The sequence below is a fragment of the Rutidosis leptorrhynchoides genome, chromosome 6 (genome assembly GCF_046630445.1).
Source record: "Rutidosis leptorrhynchoides isolate AG116_Rl617_1_P2 chromosome 6, CSIRO_AGI_Rlap_v1, whole genome shotgun sequence".
NCBI lineage: Eukaryota > Viridiplantae > Streptophyta > Magnoliopsida > Asterales > Asteraceae > Rutidosis > Rutidosis leptorrhynchoides.
Window position 1 is genome coordinate 76,063,369 of NC_092338.1, and position 16,376 is coordinate 76,079,744.

The window sequence follows — 16,376 nt, forward strand, 5'->3', positions numbered from 1 at the left end:
GTCTAGTTCCTGTTAATTGACACAGTTGTTCTTATTTATAAATCACTTTACCATTTTCCGAATGTTGTCAAAAAGAATAGATTTCTTAAATCACAGTGGACCTCATAACATAGGCCCGTAATCATATCATAATGTATCTGATAATTCAATCACTTGATATTATCTCTTAATTCTGTCGATAAATATATCGAAACAAATACGTTCATGTAAAGTATCATATATCTAATACTTTGTTAATGTTTTCAGTTAATATTATATATTATATATACATATCTATATACTCATAATTGTTCGTGAATCGTCGAACACGGTCAAAGGGTAATTGATTACATGAATGTAGTTCCAAACTTTTTGAGATTCAACATTACAAATTTTGCTTATCGTGTCGGAAACATATAAAGGTTAAGTTTAAATTTGGTCGGAAATTTTCGGGTCGTCACATAGTCTGGAAAGAAAAGCATAGATACAAGCAGTAAGCTCCTCTCTTCTGTTTTTTCGTTTAGTTTATTTAACTATGAAGATTGTTTCTTTGAATGTATGTGGGTTCGTGAAGGATGGGAAGTATAGTGGGGTAAAGAGGTTATGTTTGTTAGAAAAACCGTCTATTCTTGCTTTACAAGAATCAAAGTGCTCCACTGTAAACGAATTTTGGGTTGGGGGTTATGGTATTCGAAAAATTTTGGTTTCATTCAAAAAGAAGCCAGGGGGTTCTCGGGTGGTTTGCTAATTATTTGGGATTCTGATTGCTTTAAAGTAGAAGATTCGATCATAAGTGACCATTTTATTGGAATCTATGGTACGTGGGTTCATTCGGGCGAGCATTCTTTTGTGATAAACGTTTATGGTCCCCAATCAGATGAAAATAAGATCGAAATGTGGGAAAGGCTTGATAAACTTATCTTTGATATAGATTTATTGTGGGTTATTTGTGGGGACTTTAATGAGGTAAGGGAGCCATCCGAAAGGAAAAATTGTCAATTCATAGAAAGTCGGGCTAAACGCTTTAACGATTTCATAAACAACAACAGCCTTAAAGATGTCCCTTTAGGTGGAAGGAAATTCACAAGAATAAGCGGAAATGGCTTAAAACTAAGCAAACTCGATAGATTTTTAGTGTCGGAAAAATTCTACCAACTGTGGGGGAATATTTCTACTTCTGCCCTTGATCGAACAATTTCTGACCATTGTCTGATCGTATTAAAAGACATACAGTAGAAATTCGGGCCTAAACCTGTTTAATTATTCGATGAATGGCTAAAGTTAGAAGGTGCAGATGAGTTGATCAACAACCTGTGGAGTGAAACAATTTTGGAAAATAGATTAGATCAACTATTCCTTCAGAAATTAAAAAAGGTGAAACAAGGCTTGAAAGAACTCAGTGCCTCTAAGGTTGGGAACATTGACAATGAAATCAAAAACCTCAAAGATGAAGTCGATCTATGGGAACATGCTGCTGAAAACAGAGAGCTTAGTGAAGATGATGGAAGCAAGTGGTTAAAATTGAGGAAAGAATTAATTAAAAAAGATAAAATCAAGATGAGTATATTAAGGCAAAAGGCAAGAGTTAGATGGACGGTTAATGGAGATGAAAACACCAAGTATTTTCATTCAGTGATCAAGCGGAACTATAACAAATCAAATATTAAAGGGCTGATCGTAAATGGGCTGTGGAATGAGCAACCGGATGAAATAAAAGATGCGGCTTTTTTGCATTTTAAAAAACTGTTTGAGCAAAGCAATCATGTAAGGTCGAGCCTATGTAATCTGACTTATAAAGTACTTACGAATGATGAAGCGGATAGGTTGGAAGTTAGTTTTAGTGAATAAGAGATTTGGAATGCGATAAACAAATGTGCAAACAATAAAGCACCGGGTCCCGATGGGTACAATTTTCTTTTCTTCAAAAAATATTGGAGCATTTTAAAAGATGATCTGATTAATGCACTCGGGAATTTTTGGATAAATAGGGAGATTTCGAAAGGTTGTAATGCTTCCTTTATTACGTTAATCCCTAAGAAGTCGAATCCCAATAGCTTAGCAGAATATCGACCAATAAGCTTAATAGGATGTTATTACAAGATATTGGCGAAAATTTTGTCAATTTGACTTAGGAAAGTGGTCCCAAATTTGATTGGAAGTGAACAGAGTGCTTTTGTTAAAGAAAGATTCATTCTTGACGGAGTGTTGGTTGCAAATGAAACCATTAGATTTCTAAAAAACAAACGAGAGAAAAGTTTCTTATTCAAAGCTGATTTCGAGAAGGCTTTCGACTGTTTAGATTGGGATTTTTTAATAGAAGTAATGACGAGCATGGGGTTCGGGACCAAATGGAGGAAGTGGATCTTGTCTTGCCTTGAGACGGCGTCGGTTTCGGTTTTGATTAATGGGTCTCCCACAAAGGAGTTCACTTTAGAAAGAGGAGTTAGACAAGGAGACCCACTGTCTCCTTTTCTTTTTATTCTTGCGGCCGAGGGTCTAAATATGATAATTAAATCCACTAGTGATCGAGGTTTTTTTGATGGGGTAGAGGTTGGTAAAGATAAGGTCCGCATCACTCATTTGCAATACGCGGATGACACGTTGATTTTTGGGAAATGGAGTAAAAGAAATGTTAAAAACCTTATGAAAATACTTAAGTGTTTTGAACTAGCATCGGGCCTTCGTGTTAATCTTCAAAAAAGTACAATCTTTGGTGTCGGGATTTCAAATGGAGAACTAAGTGAAGTTGCTAATCATTTTTCGTATGGAGTAGGAGAATTACCTTTTTCATATCTTGGGTTACCAATCGGGTGTAGCATGAAAAAACAATCGGATTGGAAACCAATTATTGAAAAATTCCAAAAACGACTATTGGAGTGGAAATCTAGAGCGTTATCTTTTGGTGAAAGATTGACTCTCGTGAAAGCGGTTCTAAATAGCCTTCCATTGTATTTTTTTCTCAATCTATCGTGTCCCGTCAGGTGTTGTCAAAGATTTGGAGAGAGTGAGGAAAAACTTCTTTTAGGGCGGGACAAACGGGGAATTTTTTTTTATCATGGGTTAAATGGGAAAATGTGTGTTTGCCTTTCGAGGAGGGTGGTCTAAATGTTGGATCACTTGATTCGAAAAACCTTGCCTTACTCGGGAAATGGCGATGCCGTTTCCTCACCGAGCCTCATTCACTATGGGTCCGAGTCATCTCAAGTCTCTATGGCCCGAATGGTGGTTTTGGTGTTGGCTCTCTTCGTCCAAATTCCCTTTCACGTGGTGTTTGGTTTGATATAATTTCTGCAGGTCACAAGTTAGAAGACATGGGAATTCCTTACAACAGTTCTTTCACAAAAGTTGTTGGTAATGGTGCTGATACGTACTTCTGGAGCGATACATGGCTGTTGCCGATCACTTTAAAGCATCGTTTTAAGCGTTTATACCATCTGGAAGCCGAGAAGGACACGAAAGTCTGCAGCAGGGTTCTCTTTTCAAACACAGGTCACGAAGGGGTCTGGAATTGGAGCCGAGACCCAACGGGTCGAGCACTTGATGAACTAACGGAACTTACAAAATTAATTAACGACTTTGTTTTTGATAACAGCGGTAAAGACTCTTGGAGATGGAATATGGCTATAAGTGGCAAGTTTACAACTAAAAAATTGCATTCGATAATTGAAGAAAAAGTAAACGAGGGGAGATCTTTGCACATCGAAACAAAACGAAACTACCTCATTCAAAAAAAGGTGGAGGTTTTCATTTGGAAAGCGAGGCTTAAGAGATTAGCGGTTCGAGAAGAATTGGACAAAAGCTGTGACGACCCGGAAATTTCTGACCAAATTTAAACTTTATCTTTAAATGATTTAATGTTTTCGACACGATAAGCAAAGTCTGTAATGTTGAGTCTCAAGTTTTGGAACTATATTCATGTAATCAATTATTCTTTGACTGTTTTCGAAGATTCACGAATAATATATATATAACTTAATGTGCATATATATATATATATATATATATATATATATATATATATATATATATATATATATATATATATATATATATATATATATATATATATATATATATATATATATATATATATATATGATTTCAAGTTATTTAGTAAACGATAAGAACATTCGATTATTGATTCGATTGATATTTAGATAAGTTAACTAAAACGTTTAAGATGAACCAGTAAAACACTAATTTGCTACAGTATTTTCGAATTGCTACAGTAACCGAAAAGCTACAATGTTTTCAAAAATCACTATTTGCTACAGTAAAAAAACTTTACTACAGTGACTTTGCTATAGTAAAATACTATTTTAAAATGAAAATATATATATGTATATGTATATACTACAAGACGATGATTTATAGAAGCAAATAACCAAAATACTTAATTGATTAAAGCTATATTTCGAGTGACATAGTTTATCAATGATTAAGTTTAATTTTTGATAAAGGTACACGTCGCGTAACGAAAAGTACTAGTTTTCTAAGCATACGAAAATGCATTCGATAAACCGGAACTGGGACATAAGTCGAGTGACAATGTACGAGTCAACGGATCAAAAATTACAAATCAACTATGCACGTGAATTTAATATAATATATAATTAATTATATAAATTAAATATATTATATTTATATTATAAAAATATGTCGACAAACTAGAAGTTAAAACGATGAGTGCAGGACAGCTAGCCCATGCGATCGCATGGGAAGCAACCTACAAAGCCATGCGATCGCATGGCAGTCAGGGTCACAAAACTTCTATAAAGCTCGATCAGTTTTTCGTACGAATTCACTCAACAATCTATCTCTCAATCTCACTGTCTCTTTAATATATTATTATTATTATTATTATTATTATTATTATTATTATTATTATTATTATTATTATTATTATTATTATTATTATTATTATTATTATTATTATTATTATTATTATCATCATCATCATTATTATTAATCCTAATATTATTAGTAGTATTGGTATTAATATTATTAGTATTATACATAAAATACTACGACAAAGTCATGAGCGTGTCACTTTCAAAATGGGTTTTCAAGCGGGATAGAGCTAAGGAAACTATGGATTATAATTATGGAGGTTATGGGTAATGTCCGCGAGTATTATTTGCAAGTCAAACCTAGTGTTTATCATCTCTGTTGCGTCTACGTACTTTCTTGCAATATTGAATCACAATATTGATACGTGAGCATTCATATCGTATCTTTTATATATTAATAGTGTATCCATGGCTAGTGCTCGAGTATATATGTTTATGCATTCTTGTATGCTAAATTTTGTCATTAAACTGTTTATGATGAATCACGAATTAAATACATATATTACTGATAAAAGGTTTATGATATGCATGTTTTTGGAAAGCTGGCGAAAAATCAATAACTTTTCATTTAGAAATCGCGTAATTTCGATGAACGAATTTAAAGATATGGTCAACTGAATTATGATTAACATTAATTGAAATTGCTTTTGAATCTGCAATTGATATTTAAACAACTTGTTTATAAGATTGATAAATTGAATTTTCAAATATTACTAATCGAGTAAGTGAATTTTATATAAGGCACGTCTCGTCTTGTTGAGCAATTGTCAAAACTAATTGTTTTATTATATTTTAAAGCCTTATAAAAACTATAGTTTAATTTTACAAGAATTGGGAAACTATGTGAAATGTTAAAATGTTTCGATTGACATGAACATTCAACTATAGTATTGAGTCAAATTGACTTTTTGAAATGACTTTTGATAACTTTTGTATGTCGATTTCGAGCATTAGGATTGTGATACACTATGACCTGACCTAGCTTGATAGACATTTATTGACCAACATATGTTCTCTAGGTTGAGATCTACGGTTATTTGGTATTCCGAGTTTCGGTCACATTTCGGTGAACGACTTTATGTGCTGCTAAAGTGAGTTTCATTTGCTCCCTTTTTAATTGCTTTTGCAATCTATATTTTGGGCTGAGAATACATGCACTTTATTTTAAACGTAGTGGATACAAGTACATACTAAATTCTACACCGAGTTAGAACCGAAAATCCCTTAGCTTTGGTAACTAGTAACTGCCAGTTATAAGAACTGGTGGGCGCGAGTAGTAGTATATGGATCCATAGGGCTTGATATCCCCGTCCGAGCTAGAGCACTAGCCTTTTAACGGACGTATGCTCTTTGAGAAGCGTACACGTTGGTTTGCGTGTATTATTAAGATGATTATACAAAGGGTATAAATTATATATACGTTAAGTTTAGTTACCAGGGTGCTCAATTTCGTAGAGTATTTTGATAAACGTTTCTGGATGAAACAACTGAAATCTTGTGATCCACCTTTATGTACAGATTATGCAAAACATTAAAACTATGAACTCACCAACCTTTGTGTTGACAATTGTTAGCATGTTTATTCTCAGGTTCCCTAGAAGTCTTCCGCTGTTTGCTTATATGTTAGACAAGCTATGTGCATGGAGTCTTACATGGCATATTTTTCAAGGAAACGTTGCATTCACCAAATCATCACCATGTATCTTATTTTGACTGCATTGTCAACGGAAGTACTATTGTAAACTATTATTTACGGTGATTGTCTATATGTAGAAATCATCAGATGTCGAAAACCTTTGATTTAAATATTCATTTATGGTGTGCCTTTTTAAAAGAATGCAATGTTTACAAAACGTATCATATAGAGGTCAAATACCTCGCAATGAAATCGATGAATGACGTGTTCGTCCATATGGATTTGGAGCGATCGTCACAGTTGGTATCAGAGCGTTGGTCCTAGCAAACCAGGTCTTTCATGAGTGTGTCTAACTGATAGTTGTTAAGATGCATTAGTAAGTCTGGACTTCGACCGTGTCTGCATGTTAAAAGTTTTGCTTATCATTTCTTGTCAAAAATTACATGCTTATCATTCTTAAGTCTAGACACGTTTTCCTGCATTTATTGCATAAATAGTGTATAGACAAAAATTCATATCTTAGCGTATCTGTTACTGTAAACTTTTCCTGACATATTCCGAAAATTTCTCCGTGATTTATGGAATTTGGTATTATATATACATATGTAAATTATGTATTGATACCAAACTAAATTCTATAATCTAATTCATATCAAAAATCATCTCCCTAATTATACAGGATGGATCCTGAAATGTCCCGTTCTTATTGATTAAAAACGTTCCATATTAATTGATTTCGTTGCGAGGTTTTGACCTCTATATGAGACGTTTTTCAAAGACTGCATTCATTTTTAAAACAAACCATAACCTTTATTTCATAAATAAAGGTTTAAAAAGCTTTACGTAGATTATCAAATACTGATAATCTAAAATATCCTGTTTACACACGACCATTACATAATGGTTTACAATACAAATATGTTACATCGAAATCAGTTTCTTGAATGCAGTTTTTACACAATATCATACAAACATGGACTCCAAATCTTGTCCTTATTTTAGTATGCAACAGCGGAAGCTCTTAATATTCACCTGAGAATAAACATGCTTTAAACGTCAACAAAAATGTTGGTGAGTTATAGGTTTAACCTATATATATCAAATCGTAACAATAGACCACAAGATTTCATATTTCAATACACATCTCATACATAGAGATAAAAATCATTCATATGGTGAACACCTGGTAACCGACAATAACAAGATGCATATATAAGAATATCCCCATCATTCCGGGACACCCTTCGGATATGATATAAATTTCGAAGTACTAAAGCATCCGGTACTTTGGATGGGGTTTGTTAGGCCCAATAGATCTATCTTTAGGATTCGCGTCAATTAGGGTGTCTGTTCCCTAATTCTTAGATTACCAGACTTAATAAAAAGGGGCATATTCGATTTCGATAATTCAACCATAGAATGTAGTTTCACGTACTTGTGTCTATTTTGTAAATCATTTATAAAACCTGCATGTATTCTCATCCCAAAAATATTAGATTTTAAAAGTGGGACTATAACTCACTTTCACAGATTTTTACTTCGTCGGGAAGTAAGACTTGGCCACTGGTTGATTCACGAACCTATAACAATATATACATATATATCAAAGTATGTTCAAAAATATATTTACAACACTTTTAATATATTTTGATGTTTTAAGTTTATTAAGTCAGCTGTCCTCGTTAGTAACCTACAACTAGTTGTCCACAGTTAGATGTACAGAAATAAATCGATAAATATTATCTTGAATCAATCCACGACCCAGTGTATACGTATCTCAGTATTGATCACAACTCAAACTATATATATTTTGGAATCAACCTCAACCCTGTATAGCTAACTCCAACATTCACATATAGAGTGTCTATGGTTGTTCCGAAATATATATAGATGTGTCGACATGATAGGTCGAAATATTGTATACGTGTCTATGGTATCTCAAGATTACATAATATACAATACAAGTTGATTAAGTTATGGTTGGAATAGATTTGTTACCAATTTTCACGTACCTAAAATGAGAAAAATTATCCAATCTTGTTTTACCCATAACTTCTTCATTTTAAATCCGTTTTGAGTGAATCAAATTGCTATGGTTTCATATTGAACTCTATTTTATGAATCTAAACAGAAAAGTATAGGTTTATAGTTGGAAAAATAAGTTACAAGTCGTTTTTGTAAAGGTAGTCATTTCAGTCGAAAGAACGACGTCTAGATGACCATTTTAGAAAACATACTTCCACTTTGAGTTTAACCATAATTTTTGGATATAGTTTCATGTTCATAATAAAAATCATTTTCTCAGAATAACAACTTTTAAATCAAAGTTTATCATAGTTTTTAATTAACTAACCCAAAACAGCCCGCGGTGTTACTACGACGGCGTAAATCCGGTTTTACGGTGTTTTTCGTGTTTCCAGGTTTTAAATCATTAAGTTAGCATATCATATAGATATAGAACATGTGTTTAGTTGATTTTAAAAGTCAAGTTAGAAGGATTAACTTTTGTTTGCGAACAAGTTTAGAATTAACTAAACTATGTTCTAGTGATTACAAGTTTAAACCTTCGAATAAGATAGCTTTATATGTATGAATCGAATGATGTTATGAACATCATTACTACCTTAAGTTCCTTGGATAAACCTACTGGAAAAGAGAAAAATGGACCTAGCTTCAATGGATCCTTGGATGGCTCGAAGTTCTTGAAGCAGAATCATGACACGAAAACAAGTTCAAGTAAGATCATCACTTGAAATAAGATTGTTATAGTTATAGAAATTGAACCAAAGTTTGAATATGATTATTACCTTGTATTAGAATGATAACCTACTGTAATAAACAAAGATTTCTTGAGGTTGGATGATCACCTTACAAGATTGGAAGTGAGCTAGCAAACTTGAAAGTATTCTTGATTTTATGAAACTAGAACTTTTGGAATTTATGAAGAACACTTAGAACTTGAAGATAGAACTTGAGAGAGATCAATTAGATGAAGAAAATTGAAGAATGAAAGTGTTTGTAGGTGTTTTTGGTCGTTGGTGTATGGATTAGATATAAAGGATATGTAATTTTGTTTTCATGTAAATAAGTCATGAATGATTACTCATATTTTTGTAATTTTATGAGATATTTCATGCTAGTTGCCAAATGATGGTTCCCACATGTGTTAGGTGACTCACATGGGCTGCTAAGAGCTGATCATTGGAGTGTATATACCAATAGTACATACATCTAAAAGCTGTGTATTGTACGAGTACGAATACGGGTGCATACGAGTAGAATTGTTGATGAAACTGAACGAGGATGTAATTGTAAGCATTTTTGTTAAGTAGAAGTATTTTGATAAGTGTATTGAAGTCTTTCAAAAGTGTATAAATACATATTAAAACACTACATGTATATACATTTTAACTGAGTCGTTAAGTCATCGTTAGTCGTTACATGTAAGTGTTGTTTTGAAACCTTTAGGTTAACGATCTTGTTAAATGTTGTTAACCCAATATTTATAATATCAAATGAGATTTTAAATTATTATATTATCATGATATTATCATGTATGAATATCTCTTAATATGATATATATATACATTAAATGTCTTTACAACGATAATCGTTACATATATGTCTCGTTTAAAAAATCATTAAGTTAGTAGTCTTGTTTTTACATATGTAGTTCATTGTTAATATACTTAATGATATGTTTACTTATCATAGTATCATGTTAACTATATATATATCCATATATATGTCATCATATAGTTTTTACAAGTTTTAACGTTCGTGAATCACCGGTCAACTTGGGTGGTCAATTGTCTATATGAAACATATTTCAATTAATCAAGTCTTAACAAGTTTGATTGCTTAACATGTTGGAAACATTTAATCATGTAAATATCAATCTCAATTAATATATATAAACATGGAAAAGTTCGGGTCACTACAGTACCTACCCGTTAAATAAATTTCGTCCCGAAATTTTAAGCTGTTGAAGGTGTTGACGAATCTTCTGGAAATAGATGCGGGTATTTCTTCTTCATCTGATCTTCACGCTCCCAGGTGAACTCGGGTCCTCTACGAGCATTCCATCGAACCTTAACAATTGGTATCTTGTTTTGCTTAAGTCTTTTAACCTCACGATCCATTATTTCGACGGGTTCTTCGATGAATTGAAGTTTTTCGTTGATTTGGATTTCATCTAACGGAATAGTGAGATCTTCTTTAGCAAAACATTTCTTTAAATTCGAGACGTGGAAAGTGTTATGTACAGCCGCGAGTTGTTGAGGTAACTCTAGTCGGTAAGCTACTGGTCCGACACGATCAATAATCTTGAATGGTCCAATATACCTTGGATTTAATTTCCCTCGTTTACCAAATCGAACAACGCCTTTCCAAGGTGCAACTTTAAGCATGACCATCTCTCCAATTTCAAATTCTATATCTTTTCTTTTAATGTCAGCGTAGCTCTTTTGTCGACTTTGGGCGGTTTTCAACCGTTGTTGAATTTGGATGATCTTCTCGGTAGTTTCTTGTATAATCTCCGGACCCGTAATCTGTCTATCCCCCACTTCACTCCAACAAATCGGAGACCTGCACTTTCTACCATAAAGTGCTTCAAACGGCGCCATCTCAATGCTTGAATGGTAGCTGTTGTTGTAGGAAAATTCTGCTAACGGTAGATGTCGATCCCAACTGTTTCCGAAATCAATAACACATGCTCGTAGCATGTCTTCAAGCGTTTGTATCGTCCTTTCGCTCTGCCCATCAGTTTGTGGATGATAGGCAGTACTCATGTTTAGACGAGTTCCTAATGCTTGCTGTAATGTCTGCCAGAATCTTGAAATAAATCTGCCATCCCTATCAGAGATAATAGAGATTGGTATTCCATGTCTGGAGACGACTTCCTTCAAATACAGTCGTGCTAACTTCTCCATCTTGTCATCTTCTCTTATTGGTAGGAAGTGTGCTGATTTGGTGAGACGATCAACTATTACCCAAATACTATCAAAACCACTTGCAGTCCTTGGCAATTTAGTGATGAAATCCATGGTAATGTTTTCCCATTTCCATTCCGGGATTTCGGGTTGTTGAAGTAGACCTGATGGTTTCTGATGCTCAGCTTTGACCTTAGAACACGTCAAACATTCTCCTACGTATTTAGCAACATCGGCTTTCATACCCGGCCACCAAAAATGTTTCTTGAGATCCTTGTACATCTTCCCCGTTCCAGGATGTATTGAGTATCTGGTTTTATGAGCTTCTCTAAGTACCATTTCTCTCATATCTCCAAATTTTGGTACCCAAATCCTTTCAGCCCTATACCGGGTTCCGTCTTCCCGAATATTAAGATGCTTCTCCGATCCTTTGGGTATTTCATCCTTTAAATTTCCCTCTTTTAAAACTCCTTGTTGCGCCTCCTTTATTTGAGTAGTAATGTTATTATGAATCATTATATTCATAGATTTTACTCGAATGGGTTCTCTGTCCTTCCTGCTCAAGGCATCGGCTACCACATTTGCCTTCCCCGGGTGGTAACGAATCTCAAAGTCGTAATCATTCAATAATTCAATCCACCTACGCTGCCTCATATTCAGTTGTTTCTGATTAAATATGTGTTGAAGACTTTTGTGGTCGGTATATATAATACTTTTGACCCCATATAAGTAGTGCCTCCAAGTCTTTAATGCAAAAACAACCGCGCCTAATTCCAAATCATGCGTCGTATAATTTTGTTCGTGAATCTTCAATTGTCTAGACGCATAAGCAATCACCTTCGTTCGTTGCATTAATACACAACCGAGACCTTGCTTTGATGCATCACAATAAATCACAAAATCATCATTCCCTTCAGGCAATGACAATATAGGTGCCGTAGTTAGCTTTTTCTTCAATAACTGAAACGCTTTCTCTTGTTCATCATTCCATTCAAATTTCTTCCCTTTATGCGTTAATGCAGTCAAGGGTTTTGCTATTCTGGAAAAGTCTTGGATGAACCTTCTGTAGTAACCAGCTAGTCCTAAAAACTGGCGTATGTGTTTCGGAGTTTTCGGGGTTTCCCACTTTTCAACAGTTTCTATCTTTGCCGGATCCACCTTAATACCTTCTTTGTTCACTATGTGACCGAGGAATTGAACTTCTTCCAACCAAAATGCACACTTTGAAAACTTAGCGTACAATTCTTCCTTCCTCAATACTTCTAACACCTTTCTCAAATGTTCACCGTGTTCTTGGTCATTCTTTGAGTAAATAAGTATGTCATCAATGAAAACAATGACAAACTTGTCAAGGTATGGTCCACACACTCGGTTCATAAGGTCCATGAACACAGCTGGTGCATTAGTTAAACCAAACGGCATGACCATAAACTCGTAATGACCGTAACGTGTTCTGAAAGCAGTCTTTGGAATATCATCTTCTTTCACCCGCATTTGATGATACCCGGAACGTAAGTCAATCTTTGAATAAACAGATGAGCCTTGTAGTTGATCAAATAAGTCGTCGATTCTCGGTAGTGGGTAGCGGTTCTTGATGGTAAGTTTGTTCAACTCTCGGTAGTCGATACACAACCTGAATGTACCATCTTTCTTCTTGACAAACAAAACAGGAGCTCCCCACGGTGATGTGCTTGGTCGAATGAAACCACGCTCTAAAAGTTCTTGTAATTGGCTTTGCAGTTCTTTCATCTCGCTGGGTGCGAGTCTGTAAGGAGCACGAGCTATTGGTGCAGCTCCTGGTACAAGATCTATTTGAAATTCAACGAATCGATGTGGGGGTAATCCCGGTAATTCTTTCGGAAATACATCGGGAAATTCTTTTGCAATGGGAACATCATTGATGCTCTTTTCTTCAGTTTGTACTTTCTCGACGTGTGCTAGAACAGCATAGCAACCTTTTCTTATTAGTTTTTGTGCCTTCAAATTACTAATAAGATGTAGCTTCGTGTTGCCCTTTTCTCCGTACACCATTAAGGGTTTTCCTTTTTCTCGTATAATGCGAATTGCATTTTTGTAACAAACGATCTCCGCTTTCACTTCTTTCAACCAGTCCATACCGATTATCACATCAAAACTCCCTAACTCTACTGGTATCAAATCAATCTTAAATGTTTCGCTAACCAGTTTAATTTCTCGATTCCGACATATATTATCTGCTGAAATTAATTTACCATTTGCTAATTCGAGTAAAAATTTACTATCCAAAGGCGTCAATGGACAACTTAATTTAGCACAAAAATCTCTACTCATATAGCTTCTATCCGCACCCGAATCAAATAAAACGTAAGCAGATTTATTGTCAATAAGAAACGTACCCGTAACAAGCTCCGGGTCTTCCTGTGCCTCTACCGCATTAATATTGAAAACTCTTCCACGGCCTTGTCCATTCGTGTTCTCCTGGTTCGGGCAATTTCTAATAATGTGGCCTGGTTTTCCACATTTATAACAAACTACATTGGCATAACTTGCTCCGACACTACTTGCTCCGCCATTACTCGTTCCGACACCATTTGTTCCTTTCGTTCTATTAACCCCTGGTCCGTAGACCTCACACTTCACCGCGCTATGACCATTTCTTTTACACTTGTTGCAAAATTTGGTGCAGAACCCCGAGTGATTCTTTTCACACCTTTGGCATAGCTGCTTCTGATTGTTGTTGTTGTTGCGGTTATTATTGTTGTTGGGATGATTGTTGTAGTTGCTGTTGTTGTTGTTGTTGTTGTTGTTGTTGGGCCGTTTGTTGTAGTTGCGATTGATGTTGCGATTGTTGGGATAATTGTTGCGATTATTGTTGTAATTGCTGTTGTTGTTGTATTGGTGATTCTTATCACCGTTTTCCTCCCACTTTCTTTTGACTTGCTTCACATTGGCCTCTTCAGCAGTCTGTTCTTTAATTCTTTCTTCAATCTGGTTCACTAGTTTGTGAGCCATTCTACATGCCTGTTGTATGGAGGCGGGCTCGTGTGAACTTATATCTTCTTGGATTCTTTCCGGTAATCCTTTCACAAACGCGTCGATCTTCTCTTCCTCATCTTCGAATGCTCCCGGACACAATAGGCACAATTCTGTGAATCGTCTTTCGTACGTGGTAATATCAAATCCTTGGGTTCGTAACCCTCTAAGTTCTGTCTTGAGCTTATTGACCTCGGTTCTGGGACGGTACTTCTCGTTCATCAAGTGCTTGAATGCTGACCACGGTAGTGCGTACGCATCATCTTGTCCCACTTGCTCTAGATAGGTATTCCACCATGTTAACGCAGAACCTGTGAAGGTATGCGTAGCGTACTTCACTTTGTCCTCTTCAGTACACTTACTTATGGCAAACACCGATTCAACCTTCTCGGTCCACCGTTTCAATCCGATCGGTCCTTCGGTTCCATCAAATTCCAAAGGTTTGCAGGCAGTGAATTCTTTGTAGGTGCATCCTACACGATTTCCTGTACTGCTAGATCCAAGGTTATTGTTGGTATGTAGCGCAGCCTGTACTGCGGCTATGTTTGAAGCTAGAAAAGTACGGAATTCCTCTTCATTCATATTCACGGTGTGTCGAGTAGTCGGTGCCATTTCCTTCAAAATAGTTAAATGGAACAAGTTAATCATACAGAATATTAAGAGTAGTTAATAGTATTTCGTAGCATAATATGAACTCATTTATAAAAGCTTTTTCTTCATATTAGCGTTTTATAAGTTTAAATTCGGGTAGTACCTACCCGTTAAGTTCATACTTAGTAGCTAATATACAATTCAACTACTACAATTCTATATGAAAAACTGATTGTAATAATATTTCGCGTTCAAACTTTTATACAATATTTTACAAACTTACAATACCGCTTATTTTACATAAAGCATGAAATATAGCACACAATAACTTTGATACAAGATAGTTGTGAAGACAATTCTAGCTAGTACACAAGTCGTTCGGCAAAGGCAATAAAGACACGTAATTCATACGTCCAGAAACAAGTCATGCATTCTGGTTTTACTAGGACTACTTCCCATCCTTGGTCTTGTGCAACATAACCGTTATGGCCGTTGATAAGACAGCGTGTTGTAACGTCATCAAAGGGACGAGGGTTACGTAATGTCCAACAGTCCCGTAATAATCTAAAAACCTCATTTCTTACCCCAATTACCGACTCCGTCACTTGTGGAAACGTTTTGTTTAATAGTTGTAGCCCGATGTTCTTGTTCTCACTTTGGTGAGAAGCGAACATTACTAATCCGTAAGCATAACATGCTTCTTTATGTTGCATGTTAGCCGCTTTTTCTAAATCACGAAGTCCAATATTCGGATATATTGAGTCAAAATAATTTCTTAACCCGTTGCGTAAAATAGCATTTGGGTTCCCCGCAATATATGCATCAAAGTAAACACATCGTAACTTATGGGTTTCCCAATGTGATATCCCCCATCTTTCAAACGAAAGTCTCTTATAAACCAAGACATTCTTGGAACGTTCTTCGAATGTCTTACAAACTGATCTCGCCTTAAATAGTTGTGCCAAAGAATTCTGGCCGACTCTAGACAAGATTTCATCAATCATGTCTCCGGGTAGGTCTCTTAAAATATTGGGTTGTCTATCCATTTTGTGTTTTTAAACTGTAAAATAGACAAGAGTTAGTTTCATAAAAAAATACTTATTAATACAAGTAATTTTTACATATATCATAAAGCATAAGAACACTATATTACATATATTACACCACACGAATACAACTATCTTATTCCGACTCGCTCGTTTCTTCTTCTTCGGTTTTGGTTCGTTTTGCCAAGTTTCTAGGGATATATGATGTTCCCCTAATACGAGCCGTCGTTGTCCACATTGGTTTAGAAAAACCTGGTGGTTTAGAGGTTCCCGGGTCATTGTTACAACTTAAGGACTTCGGGGGTTGACGATACATATAAAGTTCATCGGG